This window comes from Cherax quadricarinatus, chromosome 31, assembly GCF_038502225.1.
Source record: "Cherax quadricarinatus isolate ZL_2023a chromosome 31, ASM3850222v1, whole genome shotgun sequence".
NCBI classification, from domain to species: domain Eukaryota; kingdom Metazoa; phylum Arthropoda; class Malacostraca; order Decapoda; family Parastacidae; genus Cherax; species Cherax quadricarinatus.
In genome coordinates, this window is record NC_091322.1 from 1,643,358 (window position 1) to 1,663,060 (window position 19,703).

General features: G+C 40.9%; 1 long non-coding RNA gene across 1 annotated transcript in view; it reads right to left on the bottom strand.

Moving 5' to 3' along the window:
- Positions 1 to 659: 659 nt before the first annotated feature.
- LOC138853461 (uncharacterized) overlaps positions 660 to 19,703 on the bottom strand; it is a 346,452-nt gene continuing 327,408 nt past the window's right edge. The window contains exons 3-4 of the long non-coding RNA XR_011392638.1: positions 1,253 to 1,408; positions 660 to 876 (exon numbers count right to left, since the gene is read on the bottom strand). This is a non-coding gene — a long non-coding RNA (uncharacterized lncRNA). The remainder of the gene's footprint in view (positions 877 to 1,252; positions 1,409 to 19,703) is intronic.

A 19,703-nucleotide genomic window follows, 5' to 3' on the forward strand; every position in this document is an offset into this window, starting at 1 on the left:
ATCTCAGTTCGAGACTTTTACCAGTTTGACCGTAAACTTTATCGTAAATTTTACAAGGAATCTTATACACACACCCGTCAGCATTATTTTTTTTTTTTTGGGGGGGGGGTCTTTATCAAAGGTCTTTTCTGGACTGTATCAAGATTTTTAAATACAACTTTAATATTAAAAATCTTAAGAGAAGGCATATCAACCAAGTTTTCATGATAAGGGAGAACCAACATGTTATTAGTTGAATACGGTTGGGTGTCCCTTTTTGGATTGTAAAAAGTATTTCGAGCAGTTTTAAAAGATTTATTAGTTACGTTTCTTGGGTATTTTAGATCATTAGCTATTTCATAAATTTTGGATATTTCTTCATCTATGAACTCTGGACTACAAATACGTAAAGCTCTCAAATTATTGATGAGAAAACCAACAGTTTTCCAACTGTCAGTTTTTTAAAATAATATATTTCTTTTGGTTTATATAAATTGGATTCATTTATAATTAATAAAATTTCGCTGTTCTTTCAGAGTGGTTGTTTTACATATTGTGATATTACCAGTTTACTGTAATCTTATTGCACACACACACACAATATATATATATAGTTTAAAAAAATATGTCTATTAAACTCCTTTCATGCACTGGTACACATGCACCAGGTCGTCCTTCACTCTGCCACTTTTCAGATACACTAGCGGAGTGCTTCAGGGCTCACCCTTTAGGACACTTGTCCACGATATGCACTATTGATATTAGTATAAGAATACACAGTAACAGTAGCTCATAGACTGGTGACACTAAAATACGAGGGAAATATCTGGAGAGCAGTGGTTTCCAAACTCCTGTCGATGGTGTACTCCCGCTGACACTACCAACATCAGCGTACACCTTGGTACAGATATGAAAATTAACTTTCTTCAAATAATGACATGCAAGTAGATCAATACTCTTCTAAAATTTAGGGGAACATCGCTGTGTAAGAGTATTGTTCCTATAGGGAAAACTTTCCTATGGGAAACTCTATTCATACAACAGCGCTGTATTACCCTTGTGGGTTTAGCACTTAGTTATGATTGTAATAATAATAATAACTTATTCATACAAACACTGTTACTTTTATAATACATATGCAACATGGCGGTAAAGATACTTGCAAAAATTACCCTTCATATTAGTGAAGGAAGCATATACACGATACACAAGCAAATAAAAGATGCTAATTTAGGTATAAACTGCAAATATAATTAGAAAACGAGATATTTACTTGTCTTAGCCCCCTGGAAAAGTCAGTGTGAAGGATATGTCTGCTTATTCAAAGCCAGAATTTCAATACTGGCTGCTGGTGACACTCGTCCTGAAGTCATCCTCCACGAAGAGCCTTGCATGAAATTCGGTCTTAATGATGCACACAACAGGTTCACTGTGGGAAATGTTAAGTGTGAGAGCAACGTTCACCTGGCTCCGTGAAGCAGAGGCACCACTGGTGCTGCTGACCCTTAACCAACACACTGACTACTTACATTTTTATAATATCCTGATATACTTCTGTGTAAGTATACCACTGAAATGCACTTTATTTAAGAAGGTTGATTCATTTTCAGAGTTCACAAGATTAGAAGGAATGCAAGACTAGAACGCCAACTAGGTTAAGCATACCCATTACAACAGTTACGTGGGATGGTTGTCATGTTCCATCACACAGGATGGTTGTCATGTTACTATAACTATAACTGCTGTATAGCCCTTGTGGCTTAGCGCTTCTTTTTGATTATAATAATAATAATATAACTATAACATACTGAATATAATTCATTAAAAAACCCAACACCAACGATAATAAACCATCAGGTTATAATAACTCACTGGAGTGCCATATCTGAAAATACCTTTACGTACCACTGGAGGTATGTGTACCCCAGTTTGGGACCCCCGGATGTGGACGAATACCAAAAGGCTACAGGTGCTTCTAAAAATGTACTGAAAATTTACTAATAACATTGTATGGAACTAGATGTAGAGATCTAAACAAATGAAATTAAATAAGGGTCTTGATCCAGACACAGGAATCTGAAACATTCTACATAGCAAGCTGACATATCTGACTGTATATACAGGAACAACAGTTAGCGGGGATGTAAATACAAGATAACCAACCAATGGGATACTATGATTTTTATCTAGAAATCTTCATAATAAAAGCACAAAGGTTAAACATATTACCTCTAGCACCACAAAGTCAGCTTCTATACTTCGTAAACTTAATTAACTTTCCCTCGGACAACTTTCACTAGCTCTTAAAAGCTTAATAACACAAGATACAACCATTTGACTGTGGTTCCAATTCGCTTTCACATCTCGCCTTTTGTAAGTCATAAAGTAAACGTTTAAACAAAACATCATCCGTTATTTCGGAAGTGAACAATCTGATAATTTACACTCCCAAAGTTGTGTGTTCTATATATTCTAATATTAACTCTTAGCCAGATAGTGAGTTATGACTATCGTGATCGTCGTGACCCCGGCCGCTACAAAAAATTCTACATAGTCTTGTCATGTTCTCGCCAGACTGGTGGTTGGTTTCATATTCGCTAGAGGATATCATCTGACATTGGTCTTAATCATACTACTCGATGGCTCATTAATAACTTCGTAAAAATCCACTGATATCGATTTATTTATTACACGAGAGCTGCTCCCAGTTGTCCTCACCTCTGGTATGTGAGTACTGAGATGAATATATCACTGATAGAATATACCGATGCGTATGTTAAGACACTGTGCCGTTTAGGGCCTTTATTTGAGAATTAGTTTCGTATACCAGGGACATTATCAATAAAATATCGTAAACTGTCTACTGCATGCTATTAACACGAAAAGCAGTAAAAATAATTGAACAGTAGGCTTATAAGGCTGAGATGTCACCTCACATACAACCTTATACCAGTCTCAGTATGATGCACGTGGGAGTGTCAAGGACTTGTCGTGCATACCTTAACTAATTTTATTAATTATAAATGAATCTAATTTGTATAACCCTAAATTATTATTCATATTAAAATCAATGCAATTTTTTATGAAGCTTGATTCAATTATATTTCTCTCAACCATAGACCTCCTTGATATAACTTTCTCGGCCTTGATAATGCGAGAAATCACGAAAACCCTTGAAAGTTCACTATTTTTTCCACAGTGGTGGTTTTGCATATTGCATACTGCATGAGATACGGTGTGTACTTCGTTTCAAGCAGTATACATATTTGGGGGTTATTGTGAAGGTAAACATGTGCATTGATATCCATATGTCGTTTACCGTAGTTTAGGCTGATTCCTGGGAGCCAGAGCAAGCACTTCCTCAGAGGCAGCGTCGCCTACCAGTCTAGCAGATCGTGAGTCAATAATTGGGCGACAGTATGGTGGCAGAGGAGGAACTGTTGTGCAGCATTCTCATCTCTTAACAGTGGGGTAGCACAAGTTCAGTACATGTACTTACATTTAGTCAAGTCGCGGTTATCTGATTCCCTTTAATTTATTAAATCATAAATGTGATTAAAGATAAACCACAGACCATTATATAGTGATGAGAGGTTACAGTGATTCATTAACAACTTTTTCTTTCTTTTCCAAATTTAGTGACCCTCTATAAGTACTCTCAGTTGTGTAGGTCATCAGTTAGTAATCAATAACTTCTTAGTGGGTGTAGTTTAGCAGCTAGTTCACGACGTGACAGTGCCACATCCTACCAGGAACTGAGCTATCCAACAGGCTAGGATGAAGTACTAATGGCCACGTATGGTAATTGATATCGGAGTATGTTCAGAAATGCATAATTTGTATACTTTACAAAGGGTAGGCGAACCTTACCCCCATTCCAGTGTATCGACGTACGCCCAGTATGACGGCCTGAGAGGAGCTTGACACAGGGAAACCGCAACTGCTGACCTACAAACCTGAAAATCCGTCTCAACAATAGTTCGTTAACTGTAACTACTGTATTGTCTGCGACTACTAGTCTTGTGTTGACCAAGGCACAAACGCAAAACACACACACATTTATCGCTAAAATCCTCCAAAGCATCAATCATGCATATCAGTTTCATTTACAGCTGTACATCACATCTATATTTACCCTCTTCTCATCTTAATATCGCTGGAGTCATAACACTTGGTTTGAGTTAACACATCCGGCTTTACTAACGGCTTCTGAAAAAAACATTAACTTCCTATACAAACCGAGTCTTGAATACAGATACTGAACTTAGTTGTTGTTTTACTCTGTTTAATTTACAGCTTAAAAGCTGTTACCCTACCCAGAGACACTACCCACAAAGGTAGACCTTTGTATCTATCTACTGCTGGTGAATGGGGTCACAAGGTTTAGGGAGAATTACACATATATCTAACGTCATGGCTAGGAATCAAACTTGGGTCCTTTCGGTTGGCAGCCGAACGTTCTACAACTAAGCTTCAGTGGTAGAAACTTCAGATCACAGAGTAAAGCGAATAAAATGACTTTCTACGTCTTGAAGAGGAGTTTGTAGGAGCCAGTTAAGTCATGAGACTGTGGCAATCCCTCTTAATACCCCGTGACAGATTCCAAGCTAAGATCTATCTCAACAACAGACAGCGACTCATCCAAGCTGAGTGTGTTCTCAACAAGAGTCAATGCCTCGTGCAAGCTGAGAGTGTCGTCAACAAGTCTGTACCTCATGTAAGCTGAGAGTCAACAACAGCCATTCATACAAGCTGAGTGTCGTCAGCAAGAGCCAGTGCCTCATGCAAGGTGAGAGCGTCAATAAAAGCCAGTGCTTCATGCAAGCTGAGAGTATCAATAAGAGCTAGTGCTTCATGCAGGCTGAGAGTATCAATAAGAGCCAATGCTGCATGCAAGCTGAGAGTATCAATAAGAGCTAGTGCTTTATGCAGGCTGAGAGTATCAATAAGAGCCAATGCTGCATGCAAGCTGAGAGTATCAATAAGAGCTAGTGCTTCATGCAGGCTGAGAGTATCAATAAAAGCCAGTGCTTCATGCAAGCTGAGAGTATCAATAAGAGTCAGTGCTTCATGCAAGCTGAGAGTATCAATAAGAGCCAGTGCTTCATGCAAGCTGAGAGTATCAATAAGAGCCAGTGCTTCATGAAAGCTGAGAGTATCAATAAGAGCTAATGCTTCATGCAAGCTGAGAGTATCAATAAGAGTCAGTGCTTCACGCAAGCTGAGAGTATCAATAAGAGCCAGTGCTTCATGCAAGCTAAGAGTGTTGTCAACAAGAGCCAGTGCTTCATGCAAGTTGAGAGTGTTGTCAACAAGAGCCAGTGCTTCATGCAAGCTGAGAGTGTTGTCAACAAGAGCCAGTGCCTCACCATCAGTCTCCTTGTTGTCTACGTCTCTTTACTAATGTTTTATTGCTGTGAGGGAGGTCGACTTCTCTGCAGAAATTTAATTCCATCACAGCGTATTACGCGGACACTGCCGCTCTTACTGACTTAGTGGCTCCTCAACCATCATGTGTTCTCCTCTTTGTTCTCCTTATTGTCCTCCTAGTACTCTTCTTCTCCTCGTATTTGTTACTTACGTTCCTGGACAGTATTATTTTCTGTCTGCTTACTGTCTTAAATGAGAGAATCTTTTAAATAAGTGCATGCTTCATGATATACAAAACACATCAACGTCATGCACACTGTTGAACTATGTACTATCATTTATTCATTAATTTTCCTCACTCTCTAACACAGGGGGTACTTAACCTTTTTACGATTACAGACCCCGAGTAAATTGCCCAATATGTCCCCATAACCACTTCGCCAGACTGTCGAAATCACCATCATTAGTTCTATTAGGTACCAGTATGACTTCAAAAGATGTCAATAGCTTAGTTTTGCTTTACATATGAATAGCTAGGAACAGAACATGTGATAGTTTATTCTAATCTAACAATTTTTTTTAAACTGTTCAGAGATCTAGTCCCGGTCCCCAAAGGGGTATTAATACCTATGGGTAAGAACCCCTGCGAGTCTAACATATTTGTGAAAGTCAGTGACGGGTAACTTGAGTGTGAGTCTGGCACGTCCTAAATTCTCCCGATATTGTTAGGAGTCACTCTGATAACTTGGCTGAGCTGCCACTCCAAGACAATCCATCGGGCTCGCCTGCCCTATGCTCTGCACATAAAAATAACTGATTTAGGAAAATGTGCATTAGCAAGACAGACCAGTATTTCCAATGCTCGCGGATAGCAGAGATGACACAGGCCGGGAAAGAATGCGTGCAATACTAGATCTACACGTACTCGAAGGATGATGACATGCGAGTCCTTGAATTCAGTTATATCCAATTGCACAATTAAGAAAACTGATACAGTGAGTATGATGTAGCGAAGTGTACCATCTGGGTTAAGTCGCGCACACACTACCATCAGGGTGGAGCAGCATACAGAGTACCATCTGGGTGAAACAGCACACTGTACCATTTGGGTGCAGCACACTGTACCAGGAAACATTTTTGTAACCTGCCCACTGTACCATCCAAACCTGTATTCTTTATTTCGTTGTACTGGTATTGCTACCAGTTCATCAGTTCTCTCGTGCCCGCTGTCAGCAGGAGACTAACACAATCTTCACAAGTATTTCTTAATTTTCTTTCATTTTTATCTTTCTTATGTCATACGGTATTCAATTTTTTTTAATCTGCAACTTTAGGCTCGCTTCACTCTAAATGAATGCTCTTAAGCACTTACATTTTATTTTTTTTGTGGAAAAGTGGTAATTTTCTAAAAATTATCGGAGAAAAAAAAAACGTAAAATGTTACTGAAATTTCTGGAGTTCGGGCTATACGAGGCTAACAGTGAAACCGAAAATACTCCATACAAAGTCGATCCTTGTCTTCATTTCAACTTTGGTATTCAATTTACGTGCATCAAAAACAGACAGGAATCATGGCTGGAATGATGGCTTGGTGCTGCATCCTATAAACTGCAATGACATTTTTCAAAGATATTGTTTCGTTAATCCTCTAACTCATTCATTTATAATATACAATCTTGAACTTTTACAGACTTTTCAATATACCTGACAAATTCTTGTCTGCCTGAAATGCCAAGGCATGCCAGTGGACTTCTTTGTAATTAATATTTTATATGTAACCCACACACTGTAAGCTCTGCATGGAAATAAACATTATCATTTTCGTAGAGTACGCGCTGATCCAGCAACAGCACTTCCAGTGTTCAGTGGTCCATCGGCGAGTACCCGAGGAGACCTTCAGTCAGGTTCAGTGCTAATAATAGCTAGGGTTTCACTCGGCGATATACATGACTTTCTAATTATATATTTAATCAACTCGACCATTCATTGTCTCACTTTCTACCCACGGAGGACTAGTGTTCTCTTTGCTGACAGAACTCGTTGTTCAATTCATGATAAGTCAGGTATATAAGAATGGTTTAGTGCTTCCCAATAAAAATTAAAATAATAATTATGATACAAAGATAACCCTTACATAAAAAAATTATGACGATGTTTCGGTCCGACTAGGTAATGTTTCAAGTCAGACTGAAACGTCGTCATAAGCTTCTTTCAATGTCTGTATAGTCCTTGTGGCTTAGCGCTTCTTTTTTATTAAAATAATAATTCTTTCAATGTGCGGGTTATTTGTGCATTGTTCCAGTCACGGTAGTGTGCCTTTTAATTCTCAGTAGTAATAGTAATAGTACTAGTAGTAATAGTAGTAGTAGTAATAGTAGTAGTAATAGTAGCCGGGGGCGTTGACCCCCGGAACTCTCTCCAGGTAAACGAGTGGTAACCGTCTGAGTCGGTAGCCTGAGTGTGGATGGTTACCTTTACCATGTGCTCGTGCGACTTTCCCTAAATAGGATGGTTACTGTGGCATGCAAAGAGTACGTAACCTTTATTCGGCGCATGTACACACCCTCATTTACAGGCTATCTCCCCCAACCAGCGAACCAGGTTGCTAAGAGTTGATGATGGGGCCCCGTCGTTTAACTAGTGACCAGGTTCTAGCCAATAAGAAGATGGTTTTGGCAATCGCAGAGGTTATGTGGGTACCGCTCTCCTGTCTGCTCTTGTCATTCCCATTCCAGAACTGGTTGAAGCACGGTCTGCTATCTTGTGGCTTCTATTTCTGCCTTGCTTACCGTGGAGTGCACTATACTTATCACTGTACATAGTGTACATATTGCTGTTCTAAATTGGTGAAGGATAATATAAGTTTAAACTTTTTCTGCTGTGTTTATTTTGCTCCCATTACACCCGGGATAACAGGCCATTTGGAATCCTGGGTTGTAATATGGGTAGCCTGTCCGAGAGCTAGAGCTGGACTTAGAGAAACGGTTGAGCTTATGGTGAAGCTCGTAGCAGGAACATTGTGCAGCTTGCTGTCTGGCATTGCCTTACAAATTTTGCGTGTCAGTTGCTTTGTTATGATCAGTCTTGCTATTGTGTGATCGTTCAACAGCTCGCTACTAGCTTGTTCGGTGTGCTCGCTTCGCTACGGTCAATCTTTTGAACAGTGTAGCTGTCTGGCATTGCTTTACAAATTTTACGTGTCAGTTGTTACTAGCCTGTTCGGTGTGGAGAATTTTGCAGTCGGCTTTGCTTGTATACGTATTCTGCAATCGTACTGTGCATAGCTAAGCGTGTTCTGCAAATTAACGTGTTACGTTGGGGTATTCTGCAATCGTACTGTGCATAGCGAATAACTTATGCCACCTAGACGAGTCAGACGTCTGGTGTCGGCATATACTTTGCATAAGCTACCTAAATTGTCCCTACAGCGTTGTTCGCAAATTGCTCGTTCCATTGGCATTAAATACAAACTCACTCTCACAGCTGCGCAACTGCGTTCACTGATTGCTGACAAACTTATAGAAGAGGAGATGGCACATCAGACTCCTCCCTCTACGGGAGCTAGAGCAAAAACTACAATGTTCTCGCAGGAGGAAGATACACCTACGGAGCAAAATGGTCAGTATAGTGCAGCTGGGTTGTCTCAGGGTGAATCAGCGTCGTTGGCACTTGAGCTGGCAAAAATCAATCTTGAGCAAACTAGGGAACAGAGCATTCGCAAGGGAAGAATTTGATAGGGAAAGAGAGAGGAGGCAGTTTTCGCATTCTGTAAATGATTTTAGTTTACAAAAAGCAGTACAGTTTGTTCCCCGCTTCAATGAGGCCGAACCAGAACAATTTTTCGAAAGCTTCGAAAATCAGGCTCGAGCCTTGAGGTGGCCGGAACAGCATTGGGCATCGTTGGTTCATACAGCATTATTGGGAAAGGCACAGGAATTTATGTCGGTATTAAATGACGCTGAATTTTCTGATTATCAAGTAGTGAAGACCACAGTGTTGGGAGCATATACATGTATCCCAGCCAAATACCGTAAACTTTTTAAATTAAGCAGGCGGCAGCTTGGTCAATCCCTAGTGGACTTTGTGAGACAGCAAACCAAAGCTTTTACCAGCTGGTATAAAGCAGGAGGTACAGCTGGTACAGCTTATTCTGATTGATAACCTGCTGGAGTCTGTGGGACCAGAGGTTCGAGTCTTTCTGCAGGATCGTGACTTAACCACTGCATTGGAGACAGCCAGGTTTGCTGATACCTTCGAAACTAACCGCTCCTTGTCCGAGCGGTCCCGTCTCTTTTCAACAGCCTGGCATGAGCAGAGATCGTCAACCTTGGAGAATGAAGTGCCAGCCGGAGGGAGAACGTCTACGTCAGCCAACTAAGTCACCTGGTGAGCCACGCTTCTCAACATATGGTCCACCTGCGGAGAGGCAAACTACTCATGGTGCATCTCGACAACAGTATCCAGAGAGACACCAGCCAGAACGACACCATTTGCAACGTCAGCAGGGAGTAAAGGGCAAGCCTGTCTGCTTCCTCTGCAACAAAGTAGGTCACATCCGTCCCAACTGCCCCCATAAACCCCAACCCATTGGGAAAATCTCTAATATCCCTAGTAACATGTCCCCTAGAGAAGTAGAAAAAGGTATGGCCCCTTATTATTGCACGAGTCTTATTTCCCTTCAGGAAAACTCAGAAACAACTGAAGTAAAGACCTTTAGAGATACTGGAGCATATTGCTCACTTGTAAGAGAAGGAATATTACCCCTTTCAGAGAACACTTCCTTGAATTCCTGTTTTATTGGAAGCATTTGGAGGAACTATATATTCTGTTCCTTGGCATAAAATTTATGTACTGTGCAAATATTACACTGGGTACTTGACTGTAGGTGTCTCAAAAGGATTTCCCATGAAAGATGCCATGTTATTACTGGGTAATAACATTACTACTGTTAGTTCGTGTCCTGAACCTATAATGATTAATTCTCCGGTGTTGGCCATAACTCAGGCAACATCCCAAGGGTTGTCTGGAGAGAATGTTGACCTATCCTTGGACGACTCCGATCTCGGAATAGCCACGTTGTTTTATGAGGCACACCGGCCGGAGCCTCGTAAATAAAGTGAACAGACCCCGATCAAGCCTTCCTATTCCCAGGTTGCAGGATTGCCAGATGTCTGTTTCCATGCCCGAGGGACTGTCCTTCTGGGAGGAACAACGAAAGGACCCTTCTTTAAAATTCGCTTTTGAGGCAGCCATGGGTAAATCCTCTTTGGGTCATCCGGTCAAGTATGAAGTTAAAAAAGATTATTGTGTACTGCACCCATTCTCTTGTCTCCAGACTTCTCCAAATCTTTTTCATTACAGGTTGATGCTTGTGAGTCTGGGGTTGGGGCAGTACTATTACAAAACGAGAATGAGTTGCAGCCTGTAGCATACTTTTCAGCCAAGTTCCAGCCACATCAGAGGGCTTACTCTACCATTGAAAAAGAAGCCCTCGTGATGGTACTGGCTTTGGAGCATTTCGATGTTTATGTGGGCCAGACATCGCAGGTGGTCACGGTCTACAGTGATCACAATCCTCTAGTATATCTCCAAGCCATGAAGAACCACAACACAAGGCTCATGCGCTGGACGCTAAGACTGCAACCATACTCACTCAGAATTAAATATATTGCCGGCAAAGAAAACGTTGGCAGACTCTTTATCTAGTCTAATATTTTTATTTATTTAGGTTAGGATGTTATTTGTGGTAACCCCTTTTCACGCTTTTTTTTATCCCCTGGTGTGGGTTTTTTTTTTTTTTTTTTTAGTGAGGGGATGCGGGCTACCGTCCGCCTGTATCTTGGACCTATGCTAGCCTGTCTGACTGCTGTCTCACTCTAAGTTTAGGGTTTGGCTTTTGGTCACGAGAAAAGCTGAGCTCTATCTAAGAGTTGGATGGTGGAGAGGAAAGGCGGTCCCATTATTTTGTGCCATGGCGGCACGGTTACCACTGGGAGGTGGCAGCCTAATCCTGAGCCTTCTCGGGGTGGGGGTGAGGCATGCAAAGAGTACGTAACCTTTATTCGGCGCATGTACACCCTCATTTACAGGCTATCTCCCCCAACCAGCGAACCAGGTTGCTAAGAGTTGATGATGGGGCCCCGTCGTTCAACTAGTGACCAGGTTCTAGCCAATAAGATGGTTTTGGCAATCGCAGAGGTTGTGGGTACCGCTCTCCTGTCTGCCCTTGTCATTCCCATTCTAGAGCTGGTTGAAGCACGGTCTGCTATCTTGTGGCTTCTATTTCTGCCTTGCTTAACCGTGGAGTGCACTATACTTATCACTGTACATAGTGTACATATTGCTGTTCTAAATTGGTGAAGGATAATATAAGTCTTAACTTTTTCTGCTGTGTTTATTTTGCTCCCATTACACCCGGGATAACAGGCCATTTGGAATCCTGGGTTGTAATAGTTACCTTTACCATGTGCTCGTGCGACTTTCCCTAAATAATCCTGGTGTATACCTTAAGAGGGTTTCGGGGGTCAACGCCCCGGATGACCGGTCTGTGACCAGGCCTCATGGTGCATCAGGGCCTGATCAATCAGGCTGTTACTGTTGGCCGCAAAAAAACAATTCGTATGTGAGCTCTATTACGTCACGTCCCTCACTGCCACGATCGACTCATAACCATGACGCTTAAAACACCCCTCTCCCATCAACACTTCCATGGCCCCCATGACGCTTGTCTCTCACCCATCACCAACACTCCCATGGCACTTACCTACTTCTCACCAGCGGATACACAAGTTATCAGCCTTTCTAGGAAATATATTGCCTGCAACACCACAAATACAAGTGACATGTTCACAGCCCAGCGTGAGAACACCATGACGGTTTAGATATTTTTACGTTGATATTACAACACGAAGTCGTTAAGACCAGCTACCAGGAAAACTAAAGCCAATCTCTCACAAAATCCATTCAGTGAAGGCACAAAATGCAAAGACCAGGACATATTAATTAGATACTTCTCGAGCCTGTGACCTTGGTCACTCCAAATGAGGAGTGACTAAGGTTAAAAAAAAATCCAATAAACATGTCATAATGATTGTATTTTCTCTCCCACCGCTTGTCGGTACCTATACCTTTATATCCTGAAACCAATCAAAAATTACATTATTATTATTATAATCAAGGGGGAAGCACTAAACCCAGAGGATTATACAGTGCCTGGGGGGGGGATGTGGAAGGCATTCAGGCTTAATTCGGGGAACTGGAGCACAAATCCAATTCCCTAAATCAAGAGCCCCTCACCAACATCAAGGAACCTTCCTTGAGGGGACCAAAAATTACAAAATGTGAAACTTCAAAAAACCATGAAACAGTGTTTATATTACACGGGAGATGCGATCAAAAATCTGTAACACTATTTTATCAGACACATTTTATGGTTTGTGAAATATCTGACCACTAGGCATCTAAAAATATAAAGTGCAATCAGTATTGCAGTATAACATGGATGACCGCCCCGGTCGCCTCAGGCAACGCATCTTGTAACATAACACACGCTGACCTTTGGAAAAATAAAGATTTTTAAAATTTTGCAATTCATAGTAAAGAAGAAAAGATGAACATTTTACAAGATATTGTACGACGATATCATGTAAGGTTTTCATCAATTTCCTTAAAACCCAGACACACACACACATATACACACACACACACACACATTAGGTATGATAAAGCTCATGGAGCAAGGAGAGGACCTAGTAGCACTCGGTGAAGAGGCGGGGCCAGGAGCAGTCTCCACCCCTGCAACCACAATTAGGCGAGTACACACACACAAACAAAGCTGTGAATTGACTCCTGCAACCACATATAGGTGAGTACACATATCCTAATGACGCCTATTTCCAGATATTTCTTTCTAACACTGTCATGTTAGGTTGAATTTAGTCTTGTTTCCATGCTATCAGGCGTGAGAGTTTCTGTGCATAACCCATGAAATGTTTATGGTATGTATTTTGCATGCGTATTTGTGTTCCTGAAGTGTGACATCAGCGCTACATGCAGTCTCTCCGACGAAACACTCGCATCCTGTGCAGGGATGGAGCAAACATCGGCTGTGCTGATGAAAGATCCGTGGAGGGTGGGGTGGGTAAGGTCCTCGATATTATGGGTTATTGCTGCCACGTCGATATTTTTCTTTAGCAGCGTAGGTGTGACGAGCGTGGTTGTTTAACCAGTAGGGAGAATGTGTATCAAATTCAGAATTTTCTCTGGGTTTAGCATTTGTTGTTCTGTGTCTGCAATCAAGAATGAAAAAGTGGGTACTCTGAGGTGTCTCCAAACTGGAACAGAATTTTACATCAAAGTACTCGTTGCTACAAATTCTGTATGCTCGGAGGAAAGTATAAATGTGCCTTTATGTTCGCAGAGTTCTGCGAGGATCCTTTGTACTCACCCTTTCACCCGAGTGCGGTGGCAGCCAGTATCTATTTGAAACACCTGAACACGGAAGGTTTCGTTAACATTATCCCTACATTTTTCATGTGGCTGCGCTACGCTGACGATATACTCATTACTAAGAGGAGCTGCAGCCTTGAAGAGTTCCTCAAAGAGTCAAGGCGGTGGAACCACAGCCAGTTCACCCTCGAGGAAAAACTACTTCCTGCCCATCCTTGATGCGTGTCTCCTAAAACAGACCTACTCAAATTTAGGAAATACCCGCAACCCACTAACAAAGATGAATTTATACGCATTTCATTATGCAGCTCGTCCTCCTAGCCACAGACGTTATGTCACTGTTTTAAAAACATGTAAAGTAAAAGGACACAAGTGCAAATGGGTGACTGTTGAAGGTGCCTTAAACAGTTTAATTATGACTTGATTTGCTCGAGCTAGATTTTTACTCGCGACGCAGACTTTTCTTTTATCGTCTTATATAGTTTTTACGTTACGGTACAATTTATTTTTAATGGATATAGGACAACCTACCCTAACCTTAACTTACGAATGTGCTGCAAACCATATGTGAAAACTGACTTAATTACTCTGAGGAGGGCCCTACTGCTAGGCTTAAATATCACTAATATTTATTATGTAGTAGTAGTAGTTTGTGGATTTTGTTGTTTTTATCTTTTGTTCATTTCCTGTTTTTTTTATTGAGTTGTCCCTTAACGTATTCACTGCACCCTTGCTTTTCATAGAGGGTATTGTGCACTGTCTGCTAAGCCTCTTACTTTCATGAGGAAGCATTTGTGTGCAGATTTGGGAACAATCCTTCTAGAATTTTCCAGGTATAGCATATAATGTACCGCTGTTGCCTGCGAGCAGTGAAGGTTCTCTGCACACTCTCCAGGTCTACAATTTCGCTTGCCTTGAACGGAGCTGTTAGAGTAGAGCTTCTAAAACTCTGCTGCTTGGCTTCAACCTAAAAAAAAAAGGTGCTTCCTCATTTGACAATGACAAAGTGAAATTCAGTTGTGTCGGTGCACATTTGCCAATCTTGTATGTAATATAGTGTGAAATTTTGTCACGTTAAACATATTTTGAATCTACCTCTTGTGAATGACTTCGATATTTAATGGCTGATGCATTTTATGGCCAAGACAGTACGAGTTTAGTTTGTGGAAGAGTTAATTTTGGCAATACACTAATTAGTTTATAAAACATGGCAATATACTAATTGCTTTATAAAACATGGAATTGCTGGAACCCATGCGATAACTGGAGAATGCCTCCTCTCGTCGGCTTCAAATTTTCAACAAGGCTCGAGTAGTAATAAGGCTGCACAAATCCCTAGTTTCCAATTTTATTCAATAACTGAAAAATATCTCGTCTTATCGGCTTTGAAATATTAACGCTGTGCATTCCATAAGGAAGACGCCCAATAAGTTAAGACAGTTTCGGTGCAAATTTGAAATTTTACTGCAAGAAACCTAGAAACTTTGGATTCACATTAATTACTAGAGAATGATTTTTTCTGACAGGCTTCAAATCTTCAGTGTAAATTTTAACATGCCAATTTTATTAATTAAATTGGTTTTCATGTAATTAGAGAATGCCTCCTATGATCAACTGCAAGTGTTGGTGTGGTACTTGGAAGTTATTTTTGTTCAAACTAGGGCTGTGTAATGCCGATTTGTCATCTTTAAAGAAAAAATATATGCAATCAGACCTTCTTAAAAAACACAGTATCAATTTTTTTAAGAGTATAGTTTTAAATAGAATGTAACTGGAAAAGAGAAAACAGAAATATTGGAAACTCGCGTTATGGCATTTTTAATTTTGACGAATATTTTCATAAGATTTTATGCCAGAACCTGTCAGGTAGGTAGTAAATTTTTGTCTTCCACTAATTTAGTCCAAGGCTTTCGTTCATAACTTCAGAATATCTTATCCAATCGGCTTCAAATTTTTAACCCTGGTCATCTATTACTAGGTGAAGGTTTGTGCAACAATTAACAAATGCAGGTGCTTCTGCTCAACTTTATATATACCATTTTCAAAATTGGTTTCCTTGCGGTAACTTTCGAAAGCCTCTTCGGACTGGCTTCAAAATTTCAACACTCGTGCATCACACTTAGAAGAAGGTTGGTACTGTTAATAGTCTGTAGGCCTCATTTTGTCACCTCTCATCTCAAGATAATGTAGTATTATTTCCCAGAATATAACTAGAGTATGTCTCCTGCCAGGAGGAGCCATGGTGCCGCTGAAGACCTGTTGATCCGAGAAACTGGACTTATGTTCCACTTCTTGGTTAGAATCTCATTATCTCCCATTCCATAGGCGCTATATGACCCCCCCTACATGTTTAGCGCTTTCCCTCGATTAAAATAAAAATTCCAAATTGCTTCAATCTTGAATGGTTGATGCAACTTACGAAATTATTGTTTTTTGAGCTTCGGCCGTGGTGCAAATTTTATTGGAGTTTGTGTAATACCTGGAGAATACATCTTCTGGCTGGTTTTAAACTTTTAGTGTTGATGTGTTTTCCTCAGAAGCTTCACCTTGATTTTAGGTTGCATGAATTTTCATGTGCCTATTTTACTAAAAAAATTTTTCTGTAAAATAGAGAAGGTCTCTGGTCAGAAGTCACAATGTGTGACTTTACATGGTTATCCTAGGTCAAATCAACATAATGCGCTATTATATGCTCATAACGTCTGTGCCCCCTCAAGACCATTGTAAAAAAAAATATATATACGTACCTAAAACCTAAATAAAACTTCCCTATGCACTTAGACCTTAGATGCTGGTCAATCTTACTAAAAAAAAAAAAAGATTGATATTGGCGTGTGTAGGTCCCAATCTGCCTGTCTTCTGGAAGAAATATGGACAACGGAAATACCGAGTTTCATGCTATAATTTCCGAGTGTCTTATCCTAAGTACCTTAACGCCGATAACTTCATAATTCAAATTGTGAGGGACTTCAAATTTTGTGCTGTGTTTTAGCATATTGGCCTCTTTGAGAAAAGAGAATTTTTCTTCAGTGTCTTTAAAACTGGTGTTTCTAAGTGGAAGGTTTGAAACAGTTTTGGGCTGCACATGTCCTAATCTGACCTTTTAGTTCCCAAAAAACTGGGATTGGTGTGCATTTGATAACTTGTGAATGCTTTTCCTGATTCGCTTCAGATCTTCAACGCTAATATTTAACAAGTTCAGAAACTTTTGCCGCACTCTGCACTATTCCTGTCTCGTGCATCAAGGCACAGGGGACTGGGGCCACGCAATAAGAGGATACCTTTCTAGGAGCACGCAGTGTCCTAAATACATCTAGTTATTAACATTAGGGACATAAGGAGATAAGTGGGACATAGGGCGTATTAAACAAAGGAAAATCTTTTGTTGACATGAAAGTTCAAATTATATTTACGGAAAGTGCTAAACTCGTAGGGTTCATACAGAGCTTGAGGGGAATGGGAGACAATCAGGTTCGATCCAAGGAGGAAAAAATAGGTTTATTTCCTTGCATCAAGAATTTCTTACCAGTATCAAGGAACTTTCCGTAAGAGTGGGGGGGGGGGGGAGCGTTTACAGATGTTTTAGTGACGCAGGTGAAGACAGCGATAACAATTGTGTAAAGTGGTGCAGCTGGTCCCAGGTTCAGTGCACTCACCACAAATGCAAACCGTTCGTTGGAAGTCTTTCACATCCGTGGTTTTCTTGGTGGTAAGCACCAGTTATTTTGTTGGTAGATTATAGTGCTACTTAAAGCTACGCCGTATAGACACTGGCCCTTCAGATGGAACCCCTACCATTCCATTCCATTTCCTTCGTGATACTATTTTTCTAATATTGTCAGAGGATTCTAAGTTTATTGACTTTAGAATTCGGGACATGTAAACTACTTTACTGTGGAACCAGAGATTAGTTCGGGATCTCCATAAAAGTGAGTTTGAGCAACAGTCGGACATTCTCACGTCTGAAGTGTGTTCACACATTCCTTGAAGGTTTTACGCCCGTGGTCCTGTTTGTATGTGTGGGGTTAAGAATCATGCCCAGAATTTCAAGCCCCCATACCATCTCTCTCTCTCTCACACACACACACACACCGCAGAGTATAGGCTAGGTGGACAAAGACTACAGACCTCACTCAGGGAGAGACCTTGGGGTGACCATAACACCGAGCACATCACCGGAGGCACACATCAACCAAATAACCGCTGCAGCATACGGGCGCCTGGCAAACCTGAGAATAGCGTTCCGATACCTTAATAAGGAATCGTTCAAGACACTGTACACTGTGTATGTTAGGCCCATACTGGAGTATGCAGCACCAGTCTGGAACCCACACCTGGTCAAGCACGTCAAGAAGTTAGAGAAAGTACAAAGGTTTGCAACAAGGCTAGTCCCAGAGCTCAAGGGAATGTCGTACGAGGAAAGGTTAAGGGAAATCGGACTGACGACACTGGAGGACAGAAGGGTCAGGGGAGACATGATAACGACATACAAGATACTGCGGGGAATAGACAAGGTGGACAGAGATAGGATGTTCCAGAGGGGACACAGGGACAAGGGGTCACAACTGGAAGCTGAAGACTCAGACGAGTCACAGGGACGTTAGGAAGTATTTCTTCAGTCATAGAGTTGTCAGCAAGTGGAATAGCCTAGCAAGTGAAGTAGTGGAGGCAGGAACCATACATAGTTTTAAGAAGAGGTATGACAAAGCTCAGGAAGCAGAGAGAGGATCCAGTAGCGATCAGTGAAGAGGCGGGGCCAGGAGCTGAGTCTCGACCCCTGCAACCACAATTAGGTGAGTACACACACATTTATATTATACGAGAAGCACATTTTATAGGCTCAAATATAAGGTAAGACTTGTTCGGATTTTTAAGAGGGTTAGCCACCCAGAATAACTCAAGAGTCAATGCGTCATCGATGACTCGTCTTATTTCCATTGGAGTCCTTCAATCTTGTCCCCTAGGATGCGACCTACACCAGTCTACTAACACCCAGATACCTACTTACTGCTGGGTGAAGAGTGACAGCAGGTATAAGGAGCCTGCATTAAGAAATTGTTTAGTGTTACTAAATACAAGCTGCCACAAAAAAAAAAAAATCAAAATGAGATCTGAATACTTTTCAACAAGTGGTACCACTGAATACTTATCTGTTAACTACCTGTTTATGGTTTCAGGGGACACTGCGCTCCACCCTCCCCTATCCGGTACGTTCCCGGACCAGACCACCTAACTGCTAGCCTGATTGTTCAGGCTACTGATGGTAGCAATTAGTGGTACTTCAATGCATACACTACAGTCTGGCTGATTAGAAGCTATATACGTATAAAAGTTCCTTTTTGAAAACAGCCAGGGGTCTGTTACTAAGCTTCTTTGTATATAAAAGGAGGATGTTGAAAAGTCGATATCTTTACACTTATTGATTTATCTTTTGGTGTGCTTGTTGAAACCCTGTTTTTCAATGGGGGTATTTTAAAACGTTTTCTGAGCCTCTTCCTTTCGTACGTAGTAGTTTCAGCGTGTCGACTGGGAACCAGTTCCTTCAGAATTCTCCAGGTATAGATTAAGATGCATCTTTCTCATCTGCATTCCTGGGAGAGCTGTCAGAAGGACAATAATTTAGGTTCTTAACTGAACCAACATGAGCATTGAAAATTCTCTGTACATTCTCCAAATGTACAATATAAGACTGAAGTTTGCAGGAAATTCCAGTCTAGAGAGCCCAAGTGACTTGAAGAGCATCAGTGGCTTGGTTTCTCTTTATTTTGAATTTTTGTCATCAAGTCTATAATTTTCCCTGCAGTTGTTACAGTAACACTTGTGATCCTTAAATGTAAGATCAAACACTTCTAAACCCCTCACATTCCTCTGCCTTTCATTATATACCCCACAATATATACCCCGCA